Source organism: Xiphophorus hellerii, chromosome 5, assembly GCF_003331165.1.
Source record: "Xiphophorus hellerii strain 12219 chromosome 5, Xiphophorus_hellerii-4.1, whole genome shotgun sequence".
Lineage (NCBI taxonomy): Eukaryota > Metazoa > Chordata > Actinopteri > Cyprinodontiformes > Poeciliidae > Xiphophorus > Xiphophorus hellerii.
The window spans coordinates 28,190,832-28,207,145 of NC_045676.1; the positions used below are offsets into that span (position 1 = coordinate 28,190,832).

General features: G+C 40.3%; 1 protein-coding gene and 1 long non-coding RNA gene across 2 annotated transcripts in view; one reads left to right on the plus strand and one right to left on the minus strand.

Moving 5' to 3' along the window:
- Positions 1 to 12,301: 12,301 nt before the first annotated feature.
- LOC116720657 (uncharacterized) lies at positions 12,302 to 12,666 on the minus strand. Its single transcript, XR_004339437.1, has 2 exons — positions 12,588 to 12,666; positions 12,302 to 12,503 (listed from the first exon to the last, which is right to left on the minus strand). It is a non-coding gene; the product is annotated as an uncharacterized LOC116720657 (long non-coding RNA).
- A 670-nt stretch (positions 12,667 to 13,336) lies between these two features.
- LOC116720298 (voltage-dependent T-type calcium channel subunit alpha-1I-like) overlaps positions 13,337 to 16,314 on the plus strand; it is a 209,908-nt gene continuing 206,930 nt past the window's right edge. Inside the window, exon 1 of the mRNA XM_032563460.1 lies at positions 13,337 to 14,702. The gene's annotated coding sequence lies outside the window, so the exon portion shown is untranslated. The remainder of the gene's footprint in view (positions 14,703 to 16,314) is intronic.

Genomic DNA, 16,314 nt, shown 5'->3' on the forward strand with positions numbered 1-16,314 from the left:
GAAGCTAACATAGTTACTTGCTTGTGCTGTAAAATGGCATGGTGTGCCTAGAAAACGCGTACTGCCCCTTTAAGAATTTTTGCACTGCCACATTTTTATCAGCTTATTTATTTAGCACTGAAATACAAAAGCTGAAATGAAACCTCAACCGAAGCCGCAAATACCAGATGAGTTGAAGAGTAGAGCAGGAGCAAAGAGAAGAGAGAAAAGAAGGAGGAAGTCCAAACCATCTCTTCCATCGATCATAATGAGAAATGTGAGATTTCCGGTGTTATGTTTTGCGGATTTGTTTATTTAAGGTAGCAGAATTCTTCTCCTGTAAATTTAATTTATGTCAGTATAAGACGTACAAAATTAACACGAGCCATACAGAGTTTCAACTCTTTCAAATTATGGGAAGAAGCTGTCAAAAACACAGCGTCACGGCTGCAACTAAAGACAGACGTCTGCATGTGGCATTTAGTCATTTTAGAGGTTCACTGCAACAGAAACCACAAAGAGACTGTACGGCTTCATGCGGCACGTTGTATGCAAACAGTGTGAAAGTGGCTATTGAGATAAGAGAGCGTTTTTCTTAAAAACACTTTTTTTGGAATGTCCTAAAAATCCATAGGAACACCGGTCTTGTGGACGTGGAGTCGATGTGGAAAATCGTGACCTTCAAGAAACGCTAATAGAAAAGCAGCACTTTTCTTTGACAGTCAAAGATCTTGACCGTCTTTGTTCCTGCGTAGTGTTCATGTGTGAAGGGTGGAAGAAAGATCAACTCAGAGGACTCAACCGTGTTCAAGCGCTCTTTAATGAATTAATGCGGGTTGCTGAGCTAGACCTTCCTGGAAAGAAAAAGAAAAATCTATAGCGCATCATGAATTAGATGATGTGACGATGAGTGATCTGGCCCTTATTAAAACAGAGGAGCTTGCTTGTCCTTGTCAGCTGGCATCTAGCCCACACTGGTTCAGATTCATACATCTCGTATCTTTATGTCGTTGCACCACACATAAATATACCAGACGCTTTATGAGCGACACTTTGACAGGACTGGGTTGGATCTGATGGACGTCTGTAATGGAAAATCTTCAATTCCACCACATCCCAATACATAGAGACTGTAGAGTCCAACACGTTACTGGAAATATATTATAATATATTTTAATCCATTATTTCCCCGATATATTTTCTGCTATATTATTATGTAAATACACTCAATTATACATTGATGATACATGAATTATACAATAGATCATATTTTTATGTAATGTATTGAAATGTATTGCAAAATATACAAATGATTGCCAGTCATTACTGACTTTGACTTCCTTTCAACCATAAACATCAGCTAATATACTCTGAGCTCCGGTGGCTTTTTTTTTCTTCTTAATCTCGTTGAATTTTGCTGCCTTTGATACGCAAAATCCAAAAGAAATGTCCACTCATTAAACGAAATGAGCAATTACCACGGTAACCCTCTGCATCCCTGCAGTGACCCTCGTTTCGACCACCATGCGTATTCATCTCATCTGGACGACAGGCGGACGGATCAGACGGAGTGGAGATGAAGGGAAATGGGATGAAGGGATGTAGGTGCAGCATGGACACAGATTTCTAGAGGAGCAAATGTCCAAACACACACACACACACACACCGACACACACACGCACAAGCACGCTGGCCGCCGTTCCACTCCTGTTGAATAATTCAACAGAACAGAGGTGTTATACGGAGGGCAGCGGTCTGTGGAGTGCGCTCTGTCAATCTCACAGTAAAATATTGTGTTGCTTGCCCTTGTGTTTTATCCCTTGGCGTGTGATCTCTGGAGTAACATCCAGAGATGTTACTCACTCTGGATGTGAGTAACATCCAGAAAGCTAGTCTGGATGTTACTCACATCCAGACTAGCTTTCTGATACAAATAGTCGGAATAATAAAGAAAAAGAGGGCAGTTCTAAAACGATAATAAAATAGCCCAGTGATTCTGATTGTGCGCTAATGATATGCTCAGTCCAAGAATGAACAATTCAAGCTTTTTTTTTTTAGAGCACAACTGTCCGGACAGGAAGCAGTGGACTCCACGAACCCAAAGGAGCAACTCAGGAATTACTTCCTTTCTGACTTCAATATGGGAGTCTTAAAAGTAGACACTGGCAGAGCGTCTCACTCAAAGGGGCAGTATTGTGTAGCTTTGCATCATGCTATGTTATTCCCTCATCAGAAACATACCTGCGGTGTTGCCTTGATTCTTTCATTCATGTTAGAGAAATCCTTGAGCGTCCTGTGGCAACTGTGCAAAACGCCTGGTGGGACTGAGCTCCGCCTTCGAGGACCCTTCAGCTCCTTCAGACTAGCCAGCAGCAATTGGCAAACACCTGTTGGAACTGAGCATCTGCTGAGCTCATTATAGGAGCTACTTCTCAGTGAAACACTCATTAAAATATTGTTATAGGGTTAATAAAGGGGTGATATTGTGATGACCTCCTGAAGGTGGAGTGTTGGAAAGAGCAGGAATTTATTAAAGAGACAGAGGCCCAATTTCAAGGCGTTAAATTACAAGGTCAAATTTCTTTGAAGCCACATTTGAAATATACAGGATTTATTATAACAACTGAAGGTAACATAGTTATTATAAAATGACACTATGTGCCTGGAAAATGCACGATACTGCCCCTTTAATAACCAGAGTGTAGCAGTCACAGCTAGGTTGTATATCCCAGCATTGTTATTTTTTTTTCTTTTTAAGATTTCTATTGCCCCTCGAATGTTAGTAGAGGTAAGATAATTGCTGAAATTGTTTTAGTCATTGATTAGACCTGTTCCTATTTTTACAGTGTAGATAAATAATTCCACCCCAACATTATTTTCAGGACAGAATCAAAACATAACTGAATAAAGAATTTTTTTTTTTTACATTTTTTATGTTAATTCCAAAATTAAAAACCTTCACTGTAATATAGATTGTAAAAAAAAATCCCCCATAAAGCAATAAAACGTATTTTGTTTGTCTGGGTAAAATAAATAAATAAATAATTAAAAAAATAAAAAATAAAGATAGCTTTGTATCTCCATTCACTTTTCTGGACCTAAATATACATGAGAAATGTCCACAGAACCCCGTAACAGAATTATATAATGTGAGGTAATACATTTTTAAAATGTTACTTTTTGTTCAGTTCCACACTCACAATATGTCACTGAATTTACTCTGTTTACACGAAGCATAGTGATTTCCTGTGGTTGACTAAAATCTGTTTAGATTTATTTACTATCCATTGGTAAAAGTAAATTGAATAAAATAAAATAAATCTAATCGTTAAAGGAAATATTTAAATATTAGCAAGAACAAAAGAGAATAAAACATAATGTACACTGATTTGACTGGAATTTATATTCTGTAACATGGGTTTTAGTTTCAAAACGATAAGTACCAAATACTGATCAGCAGGGGGCAGTGGAGTGCTGCATAGTCATTAGGACTTGAACTAAAAGCGGAAGAGAAGCACAACTTCACTGTTAGATGGGAAACATAGTAACTGGGCTAGCCTGCTTGACGACGTAATAACTTTAAAGTGTAAAAAAAGAGAGAAAGAAACATTACATTTTGTGAACACTCAGAGAATGAATGAATGAATGAATGAATGAGTCATATTCATATATTCAGAGAATCAAGTGGAGCTAGTGGAAATAGTCATACCTCTTGATTCTCCTCCTCCCACTACATTTTTTCATTTTACCACAAAAATCAGTGGGACATTCTTAGGACTTATCGTATAACAAACAGCATCTATTTGTATTGGCTCATGGGGGATGAAAACAAATCCGTCATAGTTTTCAGGTTATTTGTAAAAAAAGATATTGAAACGTTTTTCAATCTTATAGTTCAATTTTTTATTTGCGTCTTTCTCCGAGAATCTCAATACAATATGTAAAAAAAATAAATAAATTGTGGTTGTAATGCCACAAAAGTTGGGAAAAAATGAAAGGGTCATCAATGCTATTGCAAGGTGCTGCATAGATGCAGATAAGGACTAAATTGTTGATACCTCTTGCAATTTTCATTCTACCGCTGACTCAGGCATCGCTATGACAACAACCGTTGACAGCTTGTCTTTGGTGAGGTCAGGACTCAGCTGGGCCACTCAGAAACAGAACCACATTAAGCCAGAAGACACATGTTGACAAAATTAAGTGCCATTTTATAGCACAATCAAGTAACTATGTTACCTTCAGTTATGTAAATGTCGTGTATATCAAATATGACTTAAAAAAAGGACTTTAAATTGGGCATCTGTTACTTTAAAAAAGTCTGTTCTTTCTGTTACTCCACCTTCAGGAAATTATCACAACATGGCCGCTCTATTAACCCCTTAGCAACGTTTTAAGGAGTGTTTTACTGAGAAGCAGCTCCTATAATGAGCTCAGCAGATGTTCAGTTCCACCAGGTGTTTGCTAATTGCTGCTGGCTAGTCTGAAGGAGCTGAGTGGGGCAGTTGTGGAGGGAGGAGCCTCAAAAGTGGCACTAGGTCCCCCCAAGCCTTTTGCACAACTGAATGGTTGCCATGGGAGATCAAAGGATTTCTCAAACACGCATGAAAGAATCAAGGAAACACTCCAGGTCTGTTTTTGATGAGAGATTTACATTATAACATAAATAAAGTCAATTTTGCATAATGCTGCCCCTTTAAGATTGTTTTAAAAACCTAAATTAGCCCAAATAATATTGGGCTTAGCTATAAATGAGAACAATTCTGCTGCATAACCAGACCTCCATCTCTGATCTCAGGTGGGGCTCTGATGTAGCATTAATGTGGTTTTTCTCCAGATCCTCCTTCTTCCCCCTACAGTCAGTTAACATGCATGCTAGGTTAACTGATGACTGAACTCAAAGCTGACCTCTGAAGAGAGAGAGAGTTCATGACTGTGTCTTTGGGTTGGACTGCCATCGTGTCCAGGGTATGTCCCGCCTCTCCCCTGCTGACAGCCAGGACAGAATCCAAACTGCCCTGCCACTCTACGTTTTTTAATTTGAAAAAAAACCAGTGAGGGACTTGGTGAATTAATAAAACATGAATTATTGTGTGTTCTAAAGTATTTTCCAAAGAAATTTTAATTCACTCAAAATGAAAAACTGCTCTTAAATGAGTCGCTATAGAGGCCGTGATGCGTGCGGTCTTTATGACAATTATCATGTTTGGTATGTCGGCCCATACCGCTGCCGTTGCTCGCCAGTAGCGGCAGATGGTACATCCACAGGAGACGGCCTGGCCGCAGGGCTTCCATGTCACCATCATACAGCACCATGGCCAACATGCCTCAGTGCACCGGAATTTAGTTTTTACTTTTTATTTTTTTCAATCAACTGAAAATATGGAATTGAAATGAATCGGAATCTATCTTGTTGATCGCGACATCACGACAAAAAACACAAAAAACCATCACACATGCACTCAGACCTTTCACTTGTTATATAGTATTATAAAAAATGGGATCTATTTCTACTTATTATATATGTTTTTTTTTTGTTCACTTGTAATTTGGAAAACATGAAAAAGTGCTCCATGTTGAACATCACTTCAAACTCACAAAGCATTTGACATAAACAGCAATAAACAGCTTTTTTTTGTTGTTTTTTGCAGAATTATTTTATTTTTTTAAAACTTGCTTAAGTGACTGTATGTGAATAGTCTTTGCTATGTAAAATGTAAAATAGTAAAATGCCAGTCCAGGTTCAGGACTTGTCTTAGCACAGTAAGACTTCTTTTAAGAGTCTAGCTATTTACTAGTGTCGCCAATAGCAATGTTGATGATTTAATTTTGTTGGATCTCAGTGTAAACTTTTATGTAGTTGATTAAATTCTTCTTTTTAAAGTCCAAACTTTCCCCACACTACATATTCCAATAAAACCCATGTTGCCACCATCAAACACGGGTGCCATGGTGACTGTTGTCTTCAGTACACTCTCATCAATATCATCCGCCTCGGTCAAACACTTGACTCGGTTTGCAACTGCTGCAGAACGCCATCAAATGTCGTCATGACTCGTCTTGACCCCAACCTGTCTATTCCAGCTCACGTCCTTATCCTCTCTTTAGATAGCCAGATTGCCAGTCGTGACACGAAATTACAGGGGAGACGAGGACAGACTGTTAAATGTCAAGAGAGACGGGGCTGGGAGGGGAAGGATGTGTACGAGTGTGGCCATAAAAATAGAAACTACCAATTGCAAGACTTCACTCACCTCAACTTTGTTTCTCGCTGGTCTGGAGCAACAGGCTACAGCTGGAGATCACAGACACTGAGGTGAACAAACTTTTAATATACCGAAGGGGTCAGTATTCGTCCTAAGAACAGTTATGGCTTATGAATTAGTCCACAGCTTTCTGAACCTCAATATTAGCAAAAATAAATAAATAAAAATTAGTATACATACAAGCTGAACTTTAACATGTATTGACAAAACATTGGAGCAACCAACAAGGTCAATATTCATGTTTTTTTTTGTCAAGGTCATGAATGTTTTTAAGCCTCAGGGTGAATTTGATTTGACTTGACCGACGGTCCTTTGAGTTGAGTTGGACCTAAAGTGGGTCAGCATCCGACGATTGCTACTGGTTTCATATGTGTTACTGTCAGGGTCATGAATTCAAATTAAGTTTTCTTTTGCAGCAGCAGCAGCAGAGAGGGAAGGTCAGGAAATAAGCAAAGTGATCACAAGTCTCTCTCTGGCGTTGTTTTGTGTGCACTGCAGCTGTCAAGATGTCCCAGCCTATCAGGCTTAAAGCCCTTTGCACTCATAATAATTGGCCATTAAAGCATCATCACAAGCACAAAAGAGCACCAGTCCCTCCACTTGCTGATAGAGCGAAAGACACTTGTGAGTTTTCTGGAGGAGCTGGGAGGCCCTCAGCTTCCCTGGAGCCCGGAGCTGCCAGATGATGAGGCAGTGCTCTCTGCCATTACGGCCTAGTCAGGGGCCACTAATCTGGGCTACATAGCCGGGAAGAATGCACTGGAGTGGATCCAGCTTCTCCAAAGACAAAGAACAGCATTGTGTGTGTGTGTGTGTGGGCGTGGGTGTGTTTGTGTGCGTCTATACCACACACGGCGGACGTTTTGTCTCTTGTAATGTGGCATACATGCGGTTTCATGGTTTAAACATGCACCAGGTGGTTAGGTGTCATAATGTGCATAATGTGTATGGTGACGGATATTCAAGATGTCCGACATGAGCGCCCACTTTTGTAACACACACACACACACACGCACACGCGCCGAGCAGTGCTGATCTAAAAGGCTGGCAGCCGGTGAAAAATGCTGTGCAGAGTATGGAGCGACCTCACCACTTGACCCGCCAACCTCACTGCAAAGCAGTTTAACGGCGTCGATTTCTTTCCGCTTGTGTCTTTTTGTGTGTCATCCGGTGCGCACGCACGGCGTGTGTGTGCGTTTGTGTGCGTATGTGGGCGCTTCCAGGTAAGCCAAGACCGTAGGTGGTGGGGAGTGTTTTGTTGGCTCATGTGGTAATATGTGTAGGATAGAATTCTGGACAAGTGTCCATTTAATCATCTCACCCAGAGAGGTGTGTGAGCCTTCTTATGCTACATTCAAATGAATAAAAAGATTTAAAGAGAAGGTTAGCAATGTTTGCTTTATAAAATATATGGAAGCATAAAAAGCACTTTATATATGTTTATTTGGCAACAGAAAAAAAGGTTACTTGCAATGTAACCCTGTCCATGGCAGGTAGGATTTGGTAACTGAGCTACAAACAGTAATGCTCTACACATGTATATAACAGTGCATGGTATTAGCATTCATTAGTTGGAAAACTTGATAATATTTTAAACTCAACTTTTCTTGACTTCTTTTTTTTTAATTCCCTGGGCTTCAGGAGAGTAATCCAGCTGAAAAATGGATTGTAGAAGTCAGAAATAATAACGATTATATCCTTCATTCTCTTCAGTGACTCCATCTCCATGTATTTTTAAATGCTTCATAATATTTAAACGCCTAGTTTAACCTTTAAGGACAACCAGAAAAGGACATAATTTAACCACATAGGCAACCACATATAAACTCTCTAGGCAAAGGCCAGAATGAATTTTTGTCTTCAAATGTCTTTTTATTGACATTGTCATATGATATGATGACAGTGAGTCACCCTGGCCATTACCTTCCTACACAATTCTGCTCAATTCTCATCTCCCCTTCAGAGACATTTCTAAATTAACATTTAAAGCAAAGTGACTTCCTTTAAGCCTTCCCAAATATAAAAACCTGTAAAATGGATACATTTTCAGACATATTTGGATTGAGATAATAAAATATTTCGTTTGAAAACGTGCACATATGGAGGTTTTTGACACATATTCTTTGTCAGCTGTTCCCGGAACATGCTTGGTACTACTTGCATGAATGTGCAGTAGAGTAAGTTTCCCTTAGTTGCTGCTGAATCCCTGGAGGCTACATCACCTGCTTCTTTCTGCTGCTGCTGCAAAAAAGCAAATAAAATAAATCTGACAACTGTTTGCATTTCAACTGGTTGCCCAGGACCATTCTTGCAAGAACAACAACTTGCGTGAATATTTATATTTCAAGCTTACAAAGTGAGGCATAGTGATTATTTGTGATTAATCACAACGCTAGAGTGTGATTAATAAATTTAAATAAAACATTTTAATCGATTGTCATCTCTATGTGTGTCTATATATATATATTCCCCACCCCTTTTAAATTCTTACTGGCCTCCTCTGGCCACCCCAATGGAAATTTTCTAGGGGCGCCACTGCTAATATACCATAAAACAATAAAGCATCCAGCGAGAGCATTTAACCCTCAAGGTCACTGAAAATGACCACAATGACAAGTTGGTTGAAATGGGGCAAAACAAGAGTAATCACCAAAGATGACCCCTCCAGGACATTTTAATGGTCTATTAGGCTGATGCACCGCTGATCATTCCAGGGACAAAATTTGCAGATCAGTTAAACAAACCATTTCCCAGCAACGTGACAAAACATCCATAAACAAGGACACTTGATTAGGCCTTTGCTTCAGCGGCTCCCTGAGTAACGGGCGGCTTTGGCGATGAAAGTCTTGTCAGGTCGACATCTAAGACCGCCGGAGTGTCGCCAACACACTGTCACATGGTGAAGAGGTGACTTTCTGGAGGACAGGCCGCCGCCCGTCCTTTATTTTAATGAGGAAATCTCTTCAGGAGGCTTTTCTCAACGTGTGATCAGCGCCTCGGAACACGTGACTGGCCTACTGCTCGAGTAAACACGGCGGGATTGAATTGAAGAGAACTATTCATAGCACACAACGATTTTAATGCAATATATTAGCAGTGTAAGAATTGAAAAATTATACCCCATTGTCTGTGTTAACCTGAAGAGATTGATAGCGACCATTGGGTACGTGACGTCAGGCTCTCCAGAGCTCTGCCCGCTCCGCCGTGACGGATTTCAAAGCAACCTATGCGCTCCTGTAAAGCTTGTCAAAAAAAAAAACAAATGTCTGGGAGCCTAATATCAATTTTACTTAGTCGATTTCACTTTAAAAATTATCATAAGATGCTCTGCAGTTGGCTGCACAAACAAGGACACAAACTAAACTTTGTCATTTTATTGTATAACTTTTAGTGAGGAAAAATACGGCGGCAAAAAATAGCAGCCATCAATAATAATGACTGCCTCGATGTAATCGTGCCTATGCAGCAAACACATTTTGCAAGGTAAGAAGATTAACGTACATATACTTTATGAGTAAGTATGATTAGAACGATACCAAGTATTGTATTATGATGCCCCACGGTCATGTAGCCCAGCATGTAAACAATTTCAGTCGCTCTGTTCGATACTACGGTCCCTCACTTCCAATGTCTGTCATGGCGCCTCGAGTGACAAAGTGAGTAGTTGCAAAGGGTCAGTACATAATTCTCATGTGACGTCACCCTTTTGTGAGCTTCGTAACTGACAGCCATCTTGGCAGGCAGTTGCTATGACAGTAAGTCAAAATACAAGCTTAGCGCTAGCTCTCGCCTCTTTCCTATCTAACTTATAAACCGTATGAGTGCATTACAATTATTACTCTAGCACAACTTTTGAGTACTCACATCAGTGTATTTATATTGTCCATTCCTCTTTGTAAAATTGCTGAGGCTTTTGGATTTAACTCTGGACTTTGACTAGACCTTTTTACCAGATGGATATGATTCCTAGTGAAAGGTGAATCTCTGCAACAGATTCAAGCATTCTGCAGCCTCAAACTGGTTTTGAGTGTTAACCTCCATTAACGTTCGTTCACCAGGTTCACTGACCCCGCTGAAGAAAAGCATTTCCCTACATGTCTTGTCTTACTTCTTATGTCTTTCATTCAGTTGTGGCTTTGACATACAGAATATAGATCTATATAGATCTCTCTATATATATATAGGTAGATAGATAGATCTATATATACAGTACAGACCAAAAGTTTGGACACAACTGTGTGTCCAAACTTTTGGTCTGTACTGTATATATAGATCTATATATGTATATAGATCTATATATTTATATAGATCTATCTATCTACCTATATATATAGAGAGAGATCTATATAGATCTATATAGATCTATATACATATATGTGATACTTTTCTATTCAATTATTTGTTTAAGATCTGAGTTTAATCAATCCCAATATTAAACTTAAGACTTTAGAAAAGTCATCAGTCATCGACTCTCATCGATGACTGATGACTCGTTGACTCGTTGACTTGTTGGGACTTTGAATCAGGTTACTTTTGCCTTGTCGTACAAAATTACCCCCTTAACCCGTAAACTGGTTTTTACATCTACAAATAAAATGCTCTACATCCTATCCAAAGACCTTCCTCTCCATGCTGTTGCAGCTTTTTGTTTGACTATGTCACCTGAAAATTGACACCTATTTCTTAAGGCTTTATTTTGCCTGGTTTGCCTTTGCTCGCCGAGTAAGTTTGTCCCAAGACAAGAATCCGTACAGGAAACTTCAAATAAAAATCAATCACAGAGTGTTGTTTCACTGCTGCTCGCAATATATAACTGCGTCCACCATGTCCTATTCCCTGTGGTCCATCAGTGGTATGAGAACCTGACATGAAGAGAGACAATTGAGCTTTGAGAAGACGGCGTGAACGTGACCGAGGTACTCAGCAGCCGGTCTTTACTTTCTGGGGAAGATCATTCTGTGGCGTCTTGGAGAACACTTGACCTTCCTTGTTGTGCTGGCAGAGGATGAGGACAGAGTGTAATCCAATGGGATTTTGATACATCACACTGCTGCTTTCTCTTTGTCTTTATGTAATTACCAATAAAAACACAAAGAGATGCTATTGAAGAGGACTGGGGATACAGAGACTGGGGAAGGAAACGCAGCTGACCAACGCTTGTCCATGTCAGGCTATTATAAAATATCAAATATATGTGAAACCAAAAAGTTTGGGTGAAAACATATTTTGCTTTATGTTTCTGAAAGTAAAACTAGACACTAATTTTATGTTACATTAGTTGCGGGGACTAGTTGTGGATTTCTTTGCCGATGAACTAAAAGCAGATCAAACTCCCCAAAAATGTAGATTCACTCTATCAAAGAAATAAGAAATCCTTCATTCCAACAAAAGTTGTTTCTAAGAGTTGAGTTTTTTTTGTTGTTGTTTATGTCAATATTTGGATTACTTTGGTAAATTATGACTCTTGCAAACTGAAAATGCTTTTATTTCTTCCTTGTTCTGTCAAAATGTAAAGGACCTGTCTTCACAAAGAGAACAGATGAGAGAAATCTGAGCCTTTTTGGTAGCTTTGGTTTATTCTTGATCTGTTTTAGTTATTTCTCCCTTTTTTTATAGCAGACGATTGAAATGAAAATGAATTCTGTCAACATCCACACAATTACAATACTGTCTCTATATGGTGTAGTGTCAGAGGGTGGTAACTCGAACATTTTAAAAAATATTTTAACGTCCTATGACCGCAAGGTAAGGAGTTTGGCTTTCATAACGGTGATGAAGTTTGCTGAAGGAAAAAAAAAACGTTTTAACATTTGGGTCAAACGTGAGACGTGAGTCGCATCCAAAGCAACGCGAAATCCTCTGCAACGGCCTTGATGTGAACCCAGCTGACTCAGATCAATATGTTTTATCAAACCCCCATCAATCCACCAAAAGAACCAGAAGAATGATGAATAATAAATGAAGAATGAAAAACAAAACTGTGAGATGTTGCAGGTTTGTGTCATGTTGGATTTTAATTTCCTTGCCCACATGCAGGTGCGCACAGAAGAACAGACTTTACGGTTAAGAGGGTTTGTTTTAATGAGGTCAAACGATGGTTCGAGAATTGAGACTGGAGGACGTCAGGAGGAAACGAGAGTCCAGGTAGGTTCGGGGGTCCCGGGCCGCAGCGGATCAGAACGGCTTGGAGGTGCCAACCAGCGAGACGCGCCTGACCGGTGAAGTTCCAGGCTTGGCTCCGGGAAGCGGGATCAAGGTCTGAGAGGTAACAGAGAGAAAAAGGACAAAATGACTGGACAATACTTAACATGGACTATGCGAGATCTTAGGGCTGAGTCTGACCAACAAGTGGTAACCATCGAGCGATGACTGGTGGTTCCACCGCTTCTTAAGAAGCCTGCAGCTGGTTACCGGAATCCGACGCAGGTGCGTCAGGCTGTCAAACTCCTCCGCGTAGCTCGTCTCTGGAAAGAACCCTCACTCCAACCTGAATCCTGACAGTTTGGGGTCCAGCTCCATCCTTAGCTTTTATTGTCGGTTATTTTAATTAGCAAGTTTTCATCAGATGTTGCCAGATTTATTTCGTCCACACTGCAAAACTTCTCAAAGTGAACAAAATGTTGCTCACGCAAATATTAGAACCATTCAGCTTCTATGCCCCACAAATATGGAACAAACTTCCAGAAAACTGTAAAACAGCCGAAACATTGAGTTCCGATAATTACTGGAATATTGACAAACATATTTGTTGCATATGAATGATTTTGATGATGACATTTGACAGAATGTTAGGTTCGTTGCTGGTTTCTGGATTGATGACTTTATTACGTTTTTATGACTCTTTTTCCTGTGTTTTTCGTGACGTAAAGCACTTTGAACTGCCTCGTTGCTGAAATGAGCTGAACATAAAAACTTCATGAGCTGTTAAAAATAACTGGGGTTTTTTAAAAGCTAAATTTTGCTAAAAAGGTCACTGTCCTTGGTGCTGATCCGAGTTTTCTGTAGAGAAAATCCCCATCTTTGTGTCGTAAGTTTATGTTTCCGTGCTTTCCTCACTTGCGCGCGACACGGGGCCGCGCGCGCGCGCACCTGCGCTCTCTTTTCCGTGTCTCTCTCTCTCTCTCTGCGTTCACGACTGCTGCCGTTTAAAATATTCATTCGCTGCACCTCAAAGGCCCTTCTACTTCCCACTCCACCTGTACCCAGCGGCAGACACAACCAGCGCCTCTACACGGCGGTAGCAAATATCAGCAAAAAGACACCACCAGGCACCTCACACGTCCAACATTTCATCTCCGCGTGCGTTTGAGATCCTTCACGTGGACCCTTTTCGCCAATAAAACATCCGGACAGGAGAGTGTAGTGAAATGGTTCAGACGGTCTTTCAGCCAGGGATGAAGTCACCCACAGAGCGCGTCCCTGCTTTGTACTGCGCACTCTTTAACGATCGCCCGGTGATGTCGGTGCGCTTCGGAACGTGCGCCGGGATCCCACAGTAAATAAATAAACAAATATATAAGAATAGTCGCAACAGGCGGGTGAGATAGCCAGCAAAAAGCTGCGTTCCGCTCTAGGTTTAAATGGAAATGTAGTTCCCTCCTCTCTCTCTCTTTTTTTTTTTTTTTACATTTTATTATTGTTGTTGGCGTGTGCACTGAGGAATTCCCCCGACTTTGCAGAGGCGAGTCCCGCAGAGATGCGCGTTCAAAACCAAGTGACGGGCAAGAAAGCTGCGTTCCGCTCGCACCGCGGAGCGCGAGGAGCGTTTGGGTCGCGCGATTGAAGTTGGTGATGGAGCGAACAGCCAAGAGGCACGCGACGAGGAGCCTTTTTCTGACATTTTGATTTTTGTTATTTTCTCTTTTTTTCCCTCCATTTTTTTTTTATTGTATTTTTTTTTTGCAACGGTGCCGATCTGCCACCCCGAGACGCGTGTTTGAGCTCCCCGATCTCTGGGGGCGCAGCGCGTCAAGCCCGCGCTGGCTGATGGAGCTGCCTCTGTTCAACTTGGATGCACTTCTCTCCGCCGGTCTCATCGCTTAAGTTTGTAGCGATTGCGTGAGCAGAAAGCGGATGGAGAAGGGAAGGAGGAAACGCGCTAAACCAACGTTCATGGCTTCAAGGCGCGTCGGGGTCCAATTATTTACCCCGTCCTTCTTTCACGGTTATGCAACAAATTTCACCACCGAACGACTCAAAACGACAAGGAAATCACTATTCGGGACTTTTTGAACTCCGAGGACGACTTCGGTTGTGATTGTGTTTTGTTTTTTTTGGTTTCGAGAACAAAGCGGTTGGAATATCGAGCCCGATCATGGGGGAGACGCAGTGCTCTGGAGTTACGGTGAAGAATTTGGAAAGTGGCGCTCACGTTTGAGGATTACCAGGCGGTCTTTTAAAAAAAAACTATCTTTCTTCTCCTGAACAACACAGACGTCCAGTTTGATGTCTGAAAAGGTAAGAGAAACCAACGCGTCTGTCTGTCGTTTCCCGTTGCTTGTATTCGGATTGCAATGAAACAAGAGTTTAGCTTTTAAAACACTACTGAAATCAAATCCCGTCGATATTAATAATAATTTTTTTTAAAACACACATTTCCGATTCATATGAGTCTGTTGCTTGTATCTCAGAGGCCTCGTAAATTTTGGGGACATTACATCACTTTTTAACATCAGCGTGACATTTATTTATTTAAATTTTTAGCTGAATGAACTGCTGCATTACAGATATTGAATTTGAGTTTGGACATTAAAACTCAAACCGAATAATAATAATAAACAATGTATCTAATTAATAGACCCGTGTTTCTCCCTTTTTCTTTGACTATAAAGTACATGCAGTACGTGGCGTTCACGTTTAGAGCCGCAGATCAAACAGAATGGCAAATTGTGTCACTACTTCAGCCTCGATTTTAAAATATACCGAAATCTCGCTCAAAAAATAACAATTCGTGCTATTTTTGTTGTCGCCGATGTTCCGGTTCAGACGGTTCGATGTCTGAATTATCTGAGAAACGAGCATCATTTAACTACGTGTACGAATATATTCAGTTCGTTTATTCTTCCTATGTGATGCAAAACGGTTGTCAACTGGTTGTGCAGAAGGAAAATACCTGTTAGGACCTCTGTCTGGGTCAACTCATGGCAAAAAAAAAAAAAAAAAAAGTTTCCCATCCAGGCAAATGGGGGCGCTCTTTCGGCTGAAATTATGTGTTCTGTTATCCAGAAAACAAAATCTCAAGTTTATGAAAAGTTAGAAATAAGATCCCTTAGCTGCAAGGCATTTCTATATCAGAATATAAATAAGTATTTTAGGTTCAATATGTTTTGAATATATTAGTCAATGTTCCATTTATTGTGGTTCAAATGCATGTCTAAACAGGTGGGGTTTTAGCCTTGATTTAAAGGAACTCAGTGTTTCAGCTGTTCTGCAGTTTTCTGGGTGTTTTTATTTTTTTTCCAGATTTGTGGTGTATAGAAGCTAAATGCTGCTTCTTAACATTTGGTTTTGGTTCTGGGGATGGAAGACATCTCTTCTGTCTTTCACTTCTCAGGCACTTTTAGAGGCTGTTTAGGAAGCAAATGCCAACTTTTCTTTGTGATAAGTGATGTCATATTCAAGTGACCTCTGAGGGCCTTCAACCTCTGTTTGCAAGACCGAAGGTGTATCGATCACCTGACAATATGTAAAAGTGACTTTTCTGAGCTTTACATCATGATATTAGTCTCTCATCAAAAACATATCTGGACTGTTGGTTTAATTCTTTCATGCATGTTTGAGAAATCCTTTAATCTCCCATGGCAACCATTCAGTTGTGCAAATCACTGGATGAGGTTACTCTGATTGCGCTTTTTGCTGAAAGCACTTCTCTGGGTGTCGAGATAATTACCACAATCATCCAGACTTTCATTGTACAGGAAATCAGCAGCGTCTTGACCGATGAGGCAAGCGGTTCAGTCCGTCAATGTATGGAACACAAAATCGAAACAACTATAATTGTATTTGATTCTCGTGGGGATTATTTTGGTGTTGGGAGATTGTAATTCCGGCTGTAGATTTGCTTTTATCT